Source organism: Elaeis guineensis, chromosome 1 (assembly GCF_000442705.2).
Source record: "Elaeis guineensis isolate ETL-2024a chromosome 1, EG11, whole genome shotgun sequence".
NCBI classification, from domain to species: domain Eukaryota; kingdom Viridiplantae; phylum Streptophyta; class Magnoliopsida; order Arecales; family Arecaceae; genus Elaeis; species Elaeis guineensis.
This window is the reverse complement of record NC_025993.2, coordinates 9,648,793-9,667,059: the sequence shown is the minus strand read 5'-3', so window position 1 is coordinate 9,667,059 and position 18,267 is coordinate 9,648,793. Positions and strand designations below refer to the sequence as shown.

The window sequence follows — 18,267 nt, the reverse complement described above, 5'->3', positions numbered from 1 at the left end:
TTGAGAATTTTCACCAGCATGTCATCCATATAAACTTTCATATTTCATCCGATCTGTGCTTTGAAGATTTTGTTGACTAACCGTTGATATGTGGCTCTGGTATTTTTTAAACCAAAAGATATTACTTTATAACAGTAAATGCCTTGGTCGGTTATGAAGGCTGTGTGTTCTTCATCTTTGAATGCTATCCGAATCTGATTGTAGCCTGCAAAAATATTCATGAAACTTAAGAGTCGGTATCCCAAAATCACATCAACTAGTCGATCAATCTTCGACAAGGAAACACTATCTTTCGGACAAGCTTCATTTAGATTTGTGTAATCGATGCAAATGCTCTATTTTTTATTGATCTTTCTCACCATCACTACATTGGCAAGCCAATCGGGATAAGTAGCTTCTTTGATGAAACTAGCTGCGAGGAGTTTGTCGACTTTTTCATCAATAACTTTCTACCTTTCAAGAACAAAAGACCATTTTTTTATTTCACCAGCTTAACCTTTGGATCAATATTTAGCCAATGGGTTATTACTTCTGAAGAAATGCCTTACATATCAGTAGCCGACCAAGCAAAAATATCAACGTTTGCTCTGAGTAGATTTATTAGTTGCTGCTGCTCCAAATCAGACAGCTGCGATCCAATTTGGACCATCTTCTCAGGATCTTCTTCTTTTAGTGGGATGGAGATCAGTTGTTTGGCTAATTAACCCCTTTCTTCATTTTCTCTTTGGTCCAATTTATCAACGGACAAAAAATCTTTAGGTTGATTATTTTGTGTGAAAACTAGGAAGCAGCATCGGACAAGTTGTTGATCTTCACGCATCTCTCTGATTCCATTTCTTATCGAAAATTAGACTAGTAGATGATATGTCGAGACTACTGCCCTCAAAGCATTAAGATTAGGTCATCCAAGTATAGCATTATAAGTCGAGAAAACTCGAACAATCATGAATGTCAAGAGAACAATGCTCTATTGTGGTTCAGTTTCTGCGGTTAAGGAAGAGTGATTTCTCCCTCTACAGTAACTACATCTCTAGTAAAACCGACCAATGGCATCGAGACTCTTTTGAGTCAATCAGTCGGTAGTCGCATTTAGGAGAAAGTCGAATAAAATAAAATATCCATCGAGCTTTCATTATCCACTAGAATTCTTTTTATATGATAATTAGCTATCGTTGCTGAGACAACGACAGCATCATCATGGAGAATTTGAATTTCTCGAACATCTTCTTTCAAAAAAATTATTACATTATCGAGTCATCATTTTTTTTATCAACTCTTCTTCAGAAGTTGCCCCCCAGTTCTTTGGTCGCTCAGAGATCATGTTGATTACTCCCACCATTGGTCGGTTGTTGAGTGCTTCCTTAGTTTGTGGCTGAGGTTGTTGGTCGATGGGAGATTGAGTCGGACGATCTCATCGAAATTTTGAGGTAGCCTTATCGAATCAGGACCTCTATCTTGTCCCTGAGCTGGATGCACCGTTCGGTGTCATGACTGTGATCACGATAAAATCGACAATACTTCTTCCTGTCACGGCTCCTCGACGGTGCTTTCATCGGTGGTGGTGTCATAGATACTCCTCTCCTTCTATCTCCATCAAGATCTGCACACGAAAAATAGAAAGAAGAGTGTAGGAGTCATACCTGCCATAACTGCTTGGCTTCGAACTCCGTCATCAAAATGAGGCTCTTTTATTAGTAATTGGCCGACTTGATTCAGTTGGAGCTCTACTCTTCTTCTGTTTCTTCTTCTGACTTTTTTCTTCTGTCTGGTGTCGGTTAGAAGCAGCTTCATCTGTACGAATGTACTTGTACGCATGCTCCAAAAGTTTAGCACAGGTCTGAAAAAGAGTCTTGTTTAGAGAGTAAGCAAATCGGGATCCTCTCAGACCCCTCTTCATGACCGATATAGCCATGTTTTCATTGAGGTCCCTAATCTGAAGTGTGGTCATATTGAACCAAGCCACAAAGTCTCTCAATGTCTTTGTCTCACCTTGCTTGATTGAGAAGAGACTGTCGGATATTCGTGACGGCCTTCGGCTAGTACTGAAATGGGCCATAAAAGAATACTCGAGCTGCTCGAAGGAATTAATACTTTTTGACTGAAGTCTGGAATACCAGACTCTCACAGCCTTCCGAAGAGTTACCGAAAAGCCAATGCATAAAAGGACGTCGGTTGCCTCCTGGATCATCATGAGAGCCTTATAGCTCTTCAGATGGTTGATCGGATTGGTGGAGTTGTCGTATGGCTCCATCTGCGGCATTTTGAATCAAGAAGGAATCAACTCATCCAGGATGCACTGAGAGAGAGGCTGGGCGATGTGGAAGTCATAATCGTTGGAAGGCTTCCGACCTTCCACCTAAAATCGGGTAAGCTGATGATAAATCTCTTTAAATTTGCGTTCATAGTCATCAAGTCGCCGCTGCTGGAAAACTTCGAGGGTAGAACCCCCTGAAGAGCTCGAAGAGGGAGAAGCAGAATGCATCCGTTGTCGTTTCCCCTTCCTGATACTGTATACATTGGAAGGAGAGGGAGAACGCCATAAATAATGGATAGCACGATGGGAGTGTTGAGAATGCGGTTGTCCGTCTCGATGAGAGTGTCGTGACGGTCGCCTCTCTGGAGAAGAGGAAGACGAGTACCATGGAGGACGATGGCTGTGCCTAGATAGTATGGAATAAGCCACCGGCTCCTCCACTGACGACTGTTGCTGCTGGAGGCTTTGGATCGCCTCAGTCAAAACCTTTATTTGCTGCATGAGTGCAGCAATCTATGCGTCTGTAGTGATCATAGGATGTGAAGAACTCGGCTCTGTCACTGGAGGTGGGAGAGGAACATCTTCCTAATGGAAAGACTGTCTCGCCGATCCTGTCAAGTGTTGAGCTCTGATTTTCGACATGGTTGATTGTTGTTTTTTCCTACCTGACGTGCCAATCTGTTACAACCAATCCCTTATCGCCTGTCATCGATGAAGAGCACCTGCAAGACAAAGTCTTCACATATCAGAATTATATCCAACGGAGACCCTCCGATGCTTAAGTTAGTGAGGGGGTTGGTGAACAGCAGATAAATAGTATTTAGAATGGTAGAGTCTCAGTTTCAGAATTATCTTACCCGTACTGTTCATTTATCTCCCTTTTATAGATGATCTGATATAACCGTCAAGCACGTGGTCTCACTTTTTATGGCACTAAATTATCGGACCATAATCATGGAGTTAGTAGGTTGTTTATTCCCATTAATGACCGTGACACGTAGTCAATAATCATTCATAATGGTTATGGTGTGTTGAGGAGATAAGCAGACTATATATTGGTAATAATAATAAGTCGATAATCTTGGAGACCCGAATAAGTATCGGTCGGTAATTCTGATATTTCGATAGTCTTCGATCGGAAGTTAACCAAGTTGTCCATTTCTAGTTGATAGTAATTGACTGTCAGTCGGTCGACCGATTGTGAGTCGGCGTAATATATTAATACGATCGATGTAGAGTCAGAGTCGGAGATCGGTTGACGTATCCCAACATATATCATCTAAAATAAATTTTTAGTTTAAAACAATTAAAACTTGTTTTAATAAAAATTCAAGTGCCAAACTGTATATATTGTTAACCTTGATATACAGAAGCATATTCAATATTAAAAAGAAAAGAAAAGAAAAGGAAAGAAAAGACCCGAGGAAAGACATGCTACCAGAGATACATGACTGGCTTTGATGGTAATATAACATGCCTTGCCTAGGAGTCAATTATGCAAGTGACTGGTATCATGCTTAGCAACTATATGCTTCCAGAACTGAAATTAATTAACATTAAGATATAGGATTGTAATTTAACATTGACAATAATGTCAGGTTTTGCAAATGCAGGGAGTTTCCCTGAATGCAATTACAAAGTCCACAATTTCATTTTTTTCAGATATTTTATGGATCAGAAAATAAAGTGCAAGGACAGAAGATTTTAAGATAATTAGATGCATAGGTGTTGAGGAGATTGCAAGACTGTTGCTTACCAACAATTTGTCAATAAAATCCCTTGCTTCATTTGAAAAATAATCAGGGAACTTGAGATCCCTGGCAATAATTCTTTGAAAAATAAGCCATTCACTAGCATCCTTAAAGGGGGAAGAACCAGAAAGCATCTGATACATAGTGCACCCAAGGGCCCATAGGTCATTTCTGATACTGGAGACAAACATTATGTCAGAAAATATTTCAGCCAAAATTGCTTTGGTAAAACAGAAAATTCCAAGCTAATATTAATTATCTGATATGCAATTATTCCATTTTCAAGAGGTTCAAAAGATGGGTTGAACTGCACCAAGTCTTCGCTAAAAAGCCAATCTGCTCACAAAAACTGGCCGTCAAGCCAGGCCAGACACTATTTAGCTTCTACAGAGCCTGTCTGCAATTGGCCAAATCCTCGAGAAACCCCTCAATCTAACATAAGCTAGGCATAAAGACTTCGGGCTACCTCAAAAGACTCTCGAACAACTTCAATATGAAACCAAAGGAATCTGAGTTCAAATGATATAAAAGGGCACGCCTTCGAAAAATCTAATCTGGTATATTTTCTTCATCCGAATTGAAACTCGAATTTGAAAGTAGGGAGACTTATGTTGGGGATAATTTCGTAGTAGCCAAAGACATGAGGCTAGGCCTGATCACCGACTTTCTCTCCAAATTTCGATCTATCCAAGCACTGAGCTGATTTGCTAAAACAGGAAAGGTTGACTTCCAACCCCCACACAGATTCTCAAATCTCGTAATCATTGAGAACAAATGATGATGAGCAGATGAGGAATAAAATAACAAATAAATATCTTCAGATAAGAGAAGGATAACGATCAAATCCTACCAGATAAAACAAGACTAACCGTTTGATTTTTTCTTCATTCTTATGGCTCTTCAGTCACCGCTTATAAATAAAGATCTACAGAAGATCCTCAAAGTATGCAATCTCCTCTATCTCAAAACATTCACTCATCTCTGCTCTTCAAAATTATGACTTGAGTATTGGAAGATTTCTATCGGAGTCAATTCTGATCAAAAATTTTTCTTACAGATCTTACCACCACCATCCTGCCATCGTCGACCTGCAATCATCGTCTAACTCCGGTCAATCCGACGTCGAAACTAAATTCTACAGCAACAAGCTCTAAAAAAAAGACTGAAGCACCGTGAAAAACCCAGTTGTCGGATCCATGAGCGCCTGACAACCGATCTAAAGACCAACCCGGCAATCATCCGAAGTCAGTCGACAACGTCATCAAACTCTATTGCATCCTCTTTGGGCCGGACAATGCCCGAAGAAAAACTTGACTAACAGCTGCATCGGCGGAGTCTCGGACAATGAAGGAACGTTCGTCGATGCATCGTCCTATTTCTTTGTTGTTTGATAGTCTCTCTTTTTCAATGATGGGACTCTCTTTGCTTACTCCTTTTGGCAGGTGAAGTTGGCCGAAGACGCGAGCTTTCTTTCAATTATTTTTTTGACTATTCAGACTTTCTTTGATTTGGTTGGGGATCCTGTATTCGATCTAAACTCTTAGCTTTTTCGCCAACAGTGAACGCTGGATGGCATTCCTTCTGCCCCCCAATACGAACATTTTAAACTGGAGAGTGCGGGGCAAGTGTGTGGCCATACTTCATCTAACCCATGACGCGTCCAACATAAGATGTTGTGGCGGACACCATCCATCGTCATTTAACAGAACACAGTTCATTGTGAACCTGCTTTGTGACAAGGAACCTGGGCTCTCAGCTAACCTCGGCCAACAATAGACATAGGCTGTCAGCCGATGTCATCAACAGATTGGAAGCTCGATGAGCATGACACCGTCGCACTCCAACCGACCTCATTCCATTCCGCCCCAGTTTCTTGCATACCGGCCCTTGGCTCAAGTGTCGCAGATCTTCCTGACGCATGGATCTGCCATATCAACAGTTTGTTACAGCGGTCCACTACATCATGAATGTAGGCAATCGGTATTGTAACAATCCACTACATTAGCCACTTGATGGCCACTTCTCCAGTTTTGACGGGTTCTAATAATCTGTTAAATTTTTTTTTTATAAAAAAAAAAAAAAATTAACTTTCATCAGTTTTTTCCTCTCTTGTTTTCTTCTCAAATTCTCTTACTAATTTAAGCACCCGAGAGTCCTCCATTAGGTAATTTTTCACTATTTCTCCTTCTCTGACATATACGAATTTGATTTTATAGGTTCATGATGCTTAAGTCGACGGCCGGCTACCCCATCTCTGCGGCCAGATTCTCTCCCTGCCCCCACACCGGCGGACCGTCAGGAGGAGCGGTAACATGGCTCTCCTGTCTTCATGATGTTTTTATAATATAAAAGATGCTGATTTTTTTCTATACTTGCAAAAACATTAGTTTAAAGGGCAGCATAAAAAATACAGTAATAAACAGCCAGCAAAAATTCCTTGGTATGGATGGCAGTCGATATTTTCTATGATCGATGGTACAAAAAATGTTATAATTATAAACTCAATAAAAAAATTTATGATGATAATTTTTTATGCAATCAGTACAGTAAAAATGATCAATTTAAAATTATATAATTATTAATTTATATTTTTTTGAAAAAAAAGAGATATATTCAAAATTCATGATTAAATATAAATTTATTTATCAACTATTGAAAAGGTATAAACTGAATGTGTTTCCTAAGAATGAAACCCATGTTACAGATTTTGTAATATTCGGTAAATTAGTTCAACGGCTAATAGATATACAAGTTCTTAATTTCACTGCAGATACAAGATTTTTATTCTATCATGAAAAAAAATATTCAATGTGACCTATATTTTTTGTATTACATTTGTGTTGTGGGATGAGCATTGGAGGCATCGAGCCCGAAAATTCTATACCGGATACAATCAAGAGAGCCTACTGCTTATTAGTGCGAGTTTTCCCTCTCTCATGTGAGGCATTTTTTGCGGGGCAAAATCGTGAGGGACGGGATGCTGACTGGATCAAAGGTCTGGGTCCCGTTCCAAAGCGGACAATACCTCACGATTGGGTGGAAGAGATGGTTCTGTACTATAGACAGTAGATCTCAATAATTTGATTTGTAGAATTTTAAAACTCACACAGTTAGTTTCAAGGTCATAAAAATTTTTCAAAAATATATGATATAAGAGGGTCTTCTCCCGGATGCAACTGTCAACCGACCGACTTAAGAGGGTCTCTATGCCCTTGATCGGCTTTGCCGGAGACGCCGTCACGACAGAGGGAGAAATTACCCTGCCCGTGACGGCCGGCACCGAACCACGACAAAGCACGGTCCACTTAACTTTTGCGGTCGTCCAAGTTCCTTCGGCCTACAACGCCATACTTGGACGATCCGGATTGAACGCCCTCAAGGCAATCGTCTCGACGTACCATCTCCTCGTTCGGTTTCCGATCAAAAATGGGGTCGGAGAGATGCGCGGGGATCAACAGCTCGCCCGACGATGCTTCCAGATCTCCGCTCAAAACGACGAGTCGAAGGGCTCCTTGATGATCGACAAGCTGGACCAGCGGGAGGAGGAAGAACGGGGTTCGTCGGCCGAGCAGCTCGTGTCGATCCCGATAGCAGAAAATCCTGACTGGAAGGTTTGGATCGGGTCTCAACTGTCCGACCCAGAACGACGCCGACTGACGGAGCTGCTGACGGCCAATGCCGACATATTTGCTTGGTCGGCAGCAGATATGTCGGGCATTCCCCCAGAAACAATAACCCACCGACTCAACATCGATCCGACGATGAGGCCGGTGAGGCAGAAGAAAAGGTCCTTCGCTCCAGAGAGGCAGAGGGCCATCGACGAAGAGGTGGACAAGCTACTCGAAGCGGACTTCATCCGAGAATCCACGTATCCCGATTGGCTCGCCAATGTTGTCATGGTCAAAAAAGCCAACGGGAAGTGGAGGATTTGCATCGACTATACCGACCTAAACCGAGCCTGCCCAAAGGATAGCTTTCCATTTCCAAAGATCGACCAGCTGGTGGACGCGACGTCCGGATTTCGACTGCTCGGCTTCATGGACGCCTTCGTCGGATACAACCAGATCCGGATGGCGCCTGAAGACAAGGAGCATACCGCCTTCGTGACTCCCAAGGGCCTCTACTGTTACCGAGTGATGCCCTTCGGACTGAAGAACGCCGGCGTCACCTACCAGCGACTCGTCAATAAGGTCTTTAAAGACCAGATCGGGCCCAACGTGGAGGTGTACATGGACGACATGCTGGTGAAGAGTGCGCAGATCCCGGATCACGTTCAGGATCTCGAGGAGACCTTCCGCACCCTTCGACGACACCGAATGAAGCTCAACCCGACCAAGTGCGCTTTTGGGGTGACCTCAGGGAAGTTTCTCGGATTCCTCGTTTCTCAGAGAGGGATTGAGGCCAACCCTGAGAAAATAAAGGCGATCCTCGACATGCGTCATCCGAACACCAAGAAGGAGGTCCAACAGCTGAACGGAAAAATCGTCGCTCTTAGCCGATTCATTTCTCGATCAGCTGAAAGGTGCCTCTCGTTTTTCAAAACTTTGCGCCACGCAAATGGGTTTTCTTGGTCGGATGAGTGCCAACGGGCCTTCGAAGACCTGAAGAAGTACTTGACTTCCCCGCCGTTGCTCGTAAAACCGCAGGATGGGGAGACCTTGTATCTCTACTTGGCCACATCTTCTGAGGCGATCAGTTCGGTGCTCGTCCGGGAAAACGAGAACCGAACCCATCAGCCTATCTACTATACCAGCAAGGTGCTCCACGGTGCCGAAGCCAGGTATTCGGAGACGGAAAAGATGATCTTCACCCTGACCGTCTCCGCACAACGACTCCGTCCATACTTCCAGGCTCACGTCATAGTGGTGCTCACCAACCAGCCCCTGAGGGCGATATTGCGCCGACCGGATACATCTGGATGACTGGCAAAGTGGGCGATGAAGCTCAGCGAGTTCGACATTCAGTACCGACCAAGGCCTGCCTTGAAGGCTCAGGTCTTGGCCGACTTCATCGCCGAGTGCCCGACAACCGACCAAGGGTCGGGAGCTGAAGACCCGGGACGAGACGCGGTCTCCGAGCCAGACCCGATCTCCACCTAGGTACTCCACATCGATGGAGCTTCAAACGCTCAGGGAAGCGGGGCCGGGCTCCTGCTCACGAATTTGGATGGGGTAGTCACCGAGTATGCCCTCCGGTTCGACTTCAAGGCCTCCAACAACCAAGCCGAATACGAAGCACTCCTCGCTGGCTTGAGGATGGCGAGGGAATTGGGCGTCGACAGCCTCCGGGCATTCTCCGACTCTCAGCTGATCGTGGGGCAGGTCAAGGGCGAATTCGAGGCGCGAGATCCGACCATGGTCAAATACCTTCAGAAAGTGAAGGACCTCGTAGCACGCCTCAGGTATTTTAAAATTTCCCACATCCTTAGGTCGGAGAACGCCCGTGCCGACGCACTCTCCAGACTGGCGACTTCGACTTTCGACTCTTTGGGTCAGACGTTCGTGGAGACCCTCGAGCAGCCAAGCATCGATCGGGTCGAAGAAGTACAGCAGCTGACCGTTGAACCAAGTTGGATGGACCCGATCGTTCGATATCTGACCGACGGGATCGGCTCCGAAGATCCCGCGCAGGCCAAGCGGCTCCGATGGTCGGCCTCCCAATATGTGATCATGGACGGTCGACTCTACAAGAGGTCGTTCTCCCTCCCCTTGCTTAGGTGCTTGGGACCGACCGACGCCGACTACGCTCTCCGAGAGGTGCACGAAGGAATTTGCGGGAATCACTTGGGCGGCAAGTCCCTGGCCTACAAAGTCCTGCGACAAGGTTATTATTGGCCTACCATGAGGAAGGACACGGCCGAGTTGGTCCGGAGGTGCGAACCTTGTCAAAAGTACGCCAACATTCAACACCAACCGGCCAGCCAAATTGCTCCTATTGTCGCTCCATGGCCCTTCGCCCAGTGGGGGGTCGACATTCTCGGTCCTTTTCCTCCAGCATCGGGTCAGAGAAAGTTCATAGTCGTCGCCATCGACTACTTCACCAAATGGATGGAGGCCGAGCCCCTGGCGCAGATCACCGAGCGGAAGATGGAGGACTTTATCCAGAAATCCATCATCTTCAGGTTCGGATTGCCGCACACCATCATCACCGACAACGGACGACAATTCGACAACCAGGACTTCCGAGACTTCTGCACCAGGTTCCACATCAAGCACCGACTGACTTCAGTCGGGCATCCACAGTCCAACGGCGAGGTCGAGGTGACCAACCGGACCTTGCTCCACGGACTCAAGATCTGACTAAACGAAGCCAAAGGCCTCTGGGTCGACGAGCTAGGCTCCGTTCTGTGGGCTTACCGAACGACCCCCCACATTCCGACCGGGGAGTCGCCTTTCAGCTTGGCCTACGGGACGAAGGCAATGATCCCGCTCGAGATTGGATTGCCATCTTCAAGAGTCGAGCGGTATCAAGAGCCGGACAACTCCGAGTGTCGGAGGGCCGACCTAGACCTCCTCCCCGAACTGCGAAACGAGGCTCAAATCCGCATGGCTTCGTATCGACAGAAGGTCGCTCGGTACTACAACGCCAAGGTCAGACCAAAGCTTTTCAGGCCTGGTGACTTAGTCCTGAGGAAGGCAGAGGTCTCGAAGCCCCTAGACCAAGGGAAGTTGACTCCAAATTGGGAAGGGCCCTACAAGGTAGCAGACACCTATGGTCCGAGAGCCTGCCGACTGGAAATCCTTGAAGGGAAACCCATTCTCCGAACTTGGAACGCGGACAACTTGAAGTTGTACTACCCATGAACTTTATAATTGTCCAGTCGGAATACAAATTCGGTTTAAAATCTCGGAGTTCTAACTCTTCGACTAATGATCGGTGCTCACCAAGGTCAAGCCCCGACATGCCGACTTGGGCTTGGTATCCGCCCGAAACCGACGACCCTGTCGTCGGTGACGCATCGGACTCTTATGAGGACCGATGCATCCACATGGACGGGAGTTACACTCCTTCGACTTTCGACGACACATCGGACCCTTACAAGGACCGATGCATCTGTATTAACGGGAGTTGACACTCCTTCTACAGTCGAACTTTCGGGCCAGACCATCGGCTAATGCGTCGATCCGGCCCCGACCAAAGAAAGGCGAAATGCCTACGCGACCGACGTCGCGACTCCCGACCGAGCTACGACCGGTCGAAGGATATTCGGCTTACCACCGTCTATCGCACAATGCGACCTCAGTCGCATTCATGATTCACCGACCGGGCTACGGTCGGTCGGGAGATATTCGGCTTACCACCGTATATCACGAGGCGCAAAGGTATACCCGACACAAGGGTATCGGGGTCTGACTTATCCGTGCACCCTCGACTGAATGCGCCGGATGGCATTCGACTGAACGCGTCAGAGGGGACCCGACTACCGAACCTTTACCACGGTCGGTCGGCTCCCGACTCAACAGACGCGCCCGACGGACGATCTTGACTATCAGAAGCCGATCCAGAGTCGGGATTACTCTACCTTCGGGGCGGCACGAGTTGCCGAATGTCCTAACCGACCTATGGGGGTTAGCGACTTACAAAAGTTAGCGACTCACGAAGACATTCAACAATACACAAGAAAGAAACAGACGAAGGAAAAAGTGAAAGAAGCTTTCATTCAAAGTTAAAAGAAAAGTTTACAAAGTCGGGTCGAAGCCCGATTACAAGTATTCCGAAAAGGAAAAGACAAAGGGAACAAAAGTCGGCAAGGCCCGATCACCCTTCTGAGTCGATCTCCTCGACCGACGGAGGATCGGGGATGACCGGCGTGTCGGCCACGATCGACGCTGGGTCGACGGCTGAAGTAGGACCTTCGGTCGGCGGGGGGCTGGCAGTCGGCGCCACTTGCTCCGGGACGGCTTCCTCCGCCACGACGACACCTCCCGATGGCTGGTCGGCCATCTCCTCAGTGGCTTCCCCCTCGGCCCCCGGTGGGACGATGCTGCTAAGGTCCAGCTCTGGGTACAAGGCCCGGACCGCATCCCGACCGTCCTCGTACCCCACCCGGTACGAGGCGAAGCCCGACTCGAGCATCTCCTCCCGATACTGGTCGGAGGCCCGAAAGTCCTCCACCGCCCGACTGGCCGACTCCTTCGCCGACCTTGCCTCTTCTTCCGCCCGGCCGAGCGAGTCCTTTGCCGACTCTGCCTCTGCCTTCGCCATGTCGGCATCGGCCTGGGCGATCGACAGGTCCTCCTCAGCTTTGGCAAGCTTCTCCAGGCTGACCCGAAGTTGCTCGCGCTCGCCTTGGAGTTCGGCGGCAACGCCATCCCACTCGTGCCGCAGACGACGCACGGCCCGGCCCTTGTGTCTGGCTTCCTTCTTGGCCGACCTTAGCTCGGACCCGAGTCGGGAGACTTCGTCTACCAACTTAGCCTCCCGGTCGGTCGACTGCTTTAAGTGGTCGACCAACATTGCTTTCTCTGCTTCGACCGCCGCCGACCTCTCCTTCCAGGCCGCCCGGACGTTCCCGAACCTCCGGTATCCGGCTTCGAGCTCCGACATGGTGTAGATCAGCTGCCGTTGCAAGCGCTTCGTCAGGAACACATGGTGAGAAAAATTCTAAGGAGAAAGAAGGCGAAACAAAGCTTACCTTGACCATGGTCGGGTAGAACTTAGACAGCATCTCGGTCACTTGCCGAGACCTCAACGACTCCACGTCGGTCGGGAGGAGGATCCCCTGGCACAACCTCCTCGCCAGGTTGTGGTCGGCCAACGCCGACGCCCCTTCGGGGAACTGTGCGCTGGGCGGCACAGAGCGGCTCCCCGACCTTATTTCGTCCGCGGGGTCCATCGGGGCTTTCCCTCGATCGGCCGCCCCGACCGACGGAACCGGCAGCGAGGGGATGCTCGAAGTAGAATCAGCACCCCCCGTTGCGGCCACAGACGCCGTCGGATGATGTTCGGTTTCCCGAACGTCATCCGGCTCCACCGTCGCCGGTGAGGCAGCCGACGTTCCTTCGGCCGCTTCTTCCACCGGCCTCTCCTCCGCACGTGCTGTCGGAGCCGCGAGCGCTATGACGGGCTCCGATTGGTCGGTCACCGATGCTTCGACGGTCGGCGCCGCTGGAGCAGGCCTCTTCGGAGGGCGCGAAGGTCCGGCCCCCGATGCTGGCCTCTTCCTTGTCGCGAATTGCCGAATCTCGACGTCCGTCGGCCGCATTCTTGAAGGTGTCCCTGCGATACCGACAAAAGTGTTAATCAAAGAACCGGACCAAGGGCCGAATGAAAAGGAGACCGGGGAATCGGGCGATACCTAGTCGGGGGACCAAGCTCAAGCCGGCGTCATAGAGAGCTTGTTCGGTAACAAGCTCCCTCTGCTTCGGGACCGACATATCTTTGAGTCGGTGGAAGTCCTCCCGGTCGTCCGTCTCCATCCGACTTTTGTCGTTGGCTTCGGTTCGGGGCACGCCCCAGTGGGAAGGAAAGCCCCAAGAAGATGAAGATGATACAAAGAAAAACTGGTTCTTCCACCCATGGATGGACGATGGAAGATCAGTGATGAAGGAAAGGCCCTTCCGGGGGTTGAAGAGCCACCACCCTCGGGCTTTAGGGTGGGGTCGGAGCACAAAGAAGGCCCGGAAGAGCGAAATGCGAGGGTTGGTCGGCAAGAGCTGACACAACAGTGCAAAGCTAATTATGAGACGGACGGAGTTCGGCGCCAGTTGCGCTGGACAGAGTTCGTAATAATTCAACAAATTCCGGACGAACTCCGGAATCGGGAGCCGAAGACCCGCGCGAAGGTCTTCGACATACAACGCCAGTTGGCCGGGCGGAGGGTTGTTAACCCGACCGTCGGCCCCTGGGGCGGATAGTTGAAACTGCTCCGGGATGCAATACTGCTCCCGAAGCCGATCAACGTTCGGCTCCGAAAGCGAGGAAACCTCAACTTCCGGAGTCGATCGGGAGTCGTCAGTCGGATTTCCCGATCGAGCTCCCCGAGTCAAATTTTCGGCCATTACACCGGAACCGAACAAGAAGAAGAAGAAGAAGCGGAGAGAAAGAAGAAGAAGCGAAGAAGAAGCAGGAGAGGAGGAAAGGAAGACCACGAACCGGAAGAAAACCCCTTCTGGAAGCGGAAAAGCTCTGCCCGCTATGACTGAGAAATCATCTGGACAGAGTTTCGGCAGCAAAATGGTGATAGTGAGGTCTTGGATCCGGATGGTCCTATATATATAGGGCCGTCCGACGGCCAAGATGCCTCCGCGCCGACCGAAGACCCACGGATGTGCGACACGTGGCGGCTACCGGGTGGCCTGAGGATTCAGCGCGCCCCATCCCAGGACGGCCGCACCGCCCATATTAAATGCGGGGGCGCCGGCCAACCACCTTCGACACGCGGCAAACGGGGCCGCGGTTCCGCATTAATGCGCCCGCGCCGATTCGCGTTCCCGATGGGATGCCTGACAGCGTCCCGCGCTCCCAGAATCGGCGTCGGATATCCGGTCGTCTGACACCGTATCGTCCAGCACCCGACCTCCTGACACCGACGTGACGTCTGACGATGACAAGACGCGACGTCTGACACCTGACGCCGACGTGACATCTGACACCGACTATACGTCTGACGCCAGCGAATCGCTTGGCATTTATGAGATGCCTGACATCAGATCAACCCGCGGTACGGTCGGAATCTGGCATACGACGAATCCACTCCTGTTCGCCCAGGGTTGCTGCCCAAATAAAAGCATCGGCCAGCTCACCGTCCAACTCAGGAGTGGAGGGGGGCAACTGTTGGGGAATACCCACCGACCGACCGACCGATGGCCGGAGGGACCGACCGACCGACTTACGATCGGAGGGACCGACCGACCGACTGACAGTCGGACCGACCGACCGACGGACGCCATCACCGGCCGATTAACGGCCCACTACCGACTGAACCCGGAGGTCTGATGGCCGACTCACGTAAGCCTCGCCGACCAACGGAGGGGCCCGACGCCACTCAGCTGGCCACCGACCTAGGGTCGGTCGACTCCTCCGATCGCCGTACAGCCGCCAGAGCTTGTCAGTCCTGACAGCCGCATGCGGCACGGCCATCTAGGGATATTGTCCCACCGAGGGCATTGTCAACCCTAGTGATTTGACAGCCCCACGGCGACTCTGACAGTCTACAGTGAGTTGACAATTCCTCACTTGTCCGCGCCATTAATGACGGCGCCATACCGTGCTCCACTATATAAATCGGGGAAGGTAACAGTGCGATCGATCTCTCCACTCCTCGACTCCAAAACCACAGGCTCGCTCCTCTCTCCCTCTCTCCCTCGATTGAGCTCTTTGTCTTCGCTTCACTGTTGCCCAATCACCTCTCTGACTTGACCGTCGGAGGGTCCCCGTCGGAGCCGCCTCTGGTCAGTGTGGACTTCTCATTTTTGCAGACGCACGTTCCCCGGCGATCGGACGACGAGGCGATTGGCCGCAACAATGATCTTTTCAAAAAGATCGAATCACAGTTCAATTCTTATCAAAATTCATAGCATCTGATTCTTCTTAATCTTTATTAAATTATTTTGATATGACCCTAAATAATTTTTATTGTGATTTTCACTTTGAAAGAATATAATGATTCTTTCTCCATTTTTTTTTTCCGCTCATTTTCTCTCTCTAAAAAGACATATGGATCTTATACACATTCTTTTTTTATGAACCCTTTATTGACCTCAACAAGAGACCCAAGATCGCTTTAACATTCATGCTGTATATCCACCCTAATTCGATCATGTCTGGTATCTTTAAAACTTATTATTGATGAATCTTATTGGTCGATCTTGATTTTGATCTAATCAATATTTCATAATTTCTTGATCGAGTTGCTTAGATCTTATCTAGGAGACTTTGAATTAATAGATGGCCGAATGGTCTATTGGACCAATCATTTGGTCAATAACCTCCTTTATTATTATTTAATTAATTAAAAAAATTAATTTTGATTTAATATTTTAAATAAGATTAATAGATTTATCTAACGAAGTCTGAAGATTTAAGACGGTCAAGATAAGCAGATCTTATGCTCTTTATTAATTTTTAAATTATCATAATTTTTATACAAATAATTATTGTTGATGAAATCATATTTTTCAAAAAATAAAAATCAACATATGTAATATGAAAAAGTATATGGTATTATGACCATTTATTTCATGCATGTTTTATGAAAATAGTATGTTTATGAAGCATTAATTTTATAGTTGTTCCACTTATGTATATGTATGTTTTAAGAAAAAGATATAAAAATTTGAAAGACTCTTATATAGGTATGAACGAATCTCTATAGGAAAGTCGACACTCGGAATAAGCATCTATAACAAATATGACTCCGCTAATAGTTTTAATGTTGGCATATGAAATAAAAATTTTATTGATTAAAAAATATGATCCCATCACGAATACAACAGTGATCGTAGCACAAATATCTATGAGTAAGATTTTGAAACATGACATAAACAAGTAACAAAAATGATTTACGAATCATGTTTACGAAATATTCATGAATTTATATATACATGATTGTATTTATGACTTATTCTGTAATATGCTCTATGAAGTATTTTATTTTTTAAGTATCTGTTATTTTATAAATATTATATTATTATGAAAAAATTTATGCTTGATTTGATAAAGAATCGTAGGGTTTACTTACTGAGTTAATGTAATTCATATTTTTTTTATAAAAAAATAAGATTAGGACAGAAAAGAGAGTCAAATTTGAGATCTGTATTGCAAATTTGAAAATTTTGTAACTGATATTTAGTTATTTGATTATCATAAATTTATAGTTATCTATTTATGAATTATGAGGCATGGGTTGGTATTTAGCTTCAGATTTAAGTGATATTAATTTATTTATTTGATAAATAATAAAATTAAATTTTATATTATATTTTATTTATCATGATCTTAAATAGATTATAATTGATTAGCTTCATATTTTTAAATATTTTTAAATAATTAATTAGCTTCGTATTTTGAATATAATATTTTTGGATAGTATGGTTGTGCTGTATGTCGAATTTGGGGGACGTGACAGCGGGGTAAACGAAGCTAAGTAGGAGTCAGCATTTTCTTCCTCTTCTTCTCTAAGCTGCGTCACTGATCTTTATTTGGTAAGCGTACAGAATTCAGATCAGTTTTTGTGTATATGGGTTCTTTTTCAGCTCAAACCATCTTTGCTTCTTAGTCTTTTAGAAGCTCTCAGAAATTCTTTCTCCCCCTTCTCTTTGAGCGTAGAAGCTTCCTTCGGCGTCACCTCCCTCTCATTTTCTTCTTCTTCTCTCTCTTTCTCCCTCTCTCTTTCTTCCTCTCTCCGGCCACTGGGCTGATGCTGTTCCTCTCTCTCCTCTTTCTCGCTCTCTATCTCTCTCCGTTCCTCTGTTCCTCTCTCCCCTCTCTTTCTCCCTCTTCCCCTGCTCTTCCCCCCATCTTTTTCTTCTCGTGCTCTTCCCGTGAGATGGCGAGGTCTTCCTTCTCCGATCTTCCTTCTCCAGTTGTTCTCCGGTCTCCGGCTCCGATTTGGGAGAAGGTTGTCGTCGTGACCCCGTTCTACCTCGGCGGCGGGTCATTCGACGGATTCAGCGCCTCCGGTCCCCCCCCCTTCTCTTCTCCCTCCCCCCTCTTTCTCTTCTCCCTTCCTCCGGCCACGAGATCTCCTTCTTTCGGCTGGATCTTCCTCCGGACTTTCATGGGCGTCGCCGGCCTTTCTCGCCGGACTCTGCGACTGGCTTTCCGGTTGGGCCCCATTCCTCTCCCTTTCTCTCCTCTCCCTTCGTCCGGCCATGAAGACCTCTTTTTCCCCGTCTGGGTACTCCCTCCGCCGGTTGGGCCCGCCGATTTTCAGTCCTTATTTGAGTCTCCCCCTTCTCTCTCTTTCTCTTCCCTGCTTCTCTGTCTCTCCCCTCCTTTCTCTTTCCTCTTTCTTTCCCGCTGCCGTACTCCTTCCTCTCTTCTCTCTCTTTGGCCGAACTAGCTTCTCCTCTCTTCCGGCGCCGAGATTGGAGCGCTTCTCTCTTCCTCTTCCGATCCGGCTCTAATCCTCCGGTTGGGATCTCTTCTCGCTCCTCCAGTCGTGTTCTCCTCTCCCTCTTCCGGTTGGGATTTCCTCCTTCAATCTGGTCCACCTCCAACATGCTAGTGTTTGGCCAGCTCTCGCTACCACTCCGACGGTCGGCCTCCCCTTCTTTTGAAAAATATGGAAATGTTTGAATCTTTCATATTCTCTATAAC

At 47.5% G+C, this 18,267-nt stretch overlaps 1 protein-coding gene across 1 annotated transcript in view; it reads left to right on the top strand.

Moving 5' to 3' along the window:
• Positions 1 to 18,267, top strand: part of LOC140855623 (protein NRT1/ PTR FAMILY 5.10-like) — a 199,744-nt gene that overhangs the window by 153,000 nt on the left and 28,477 nt on the right. The gene's annotated exons all lie outside the window — the stretch shown is intronic.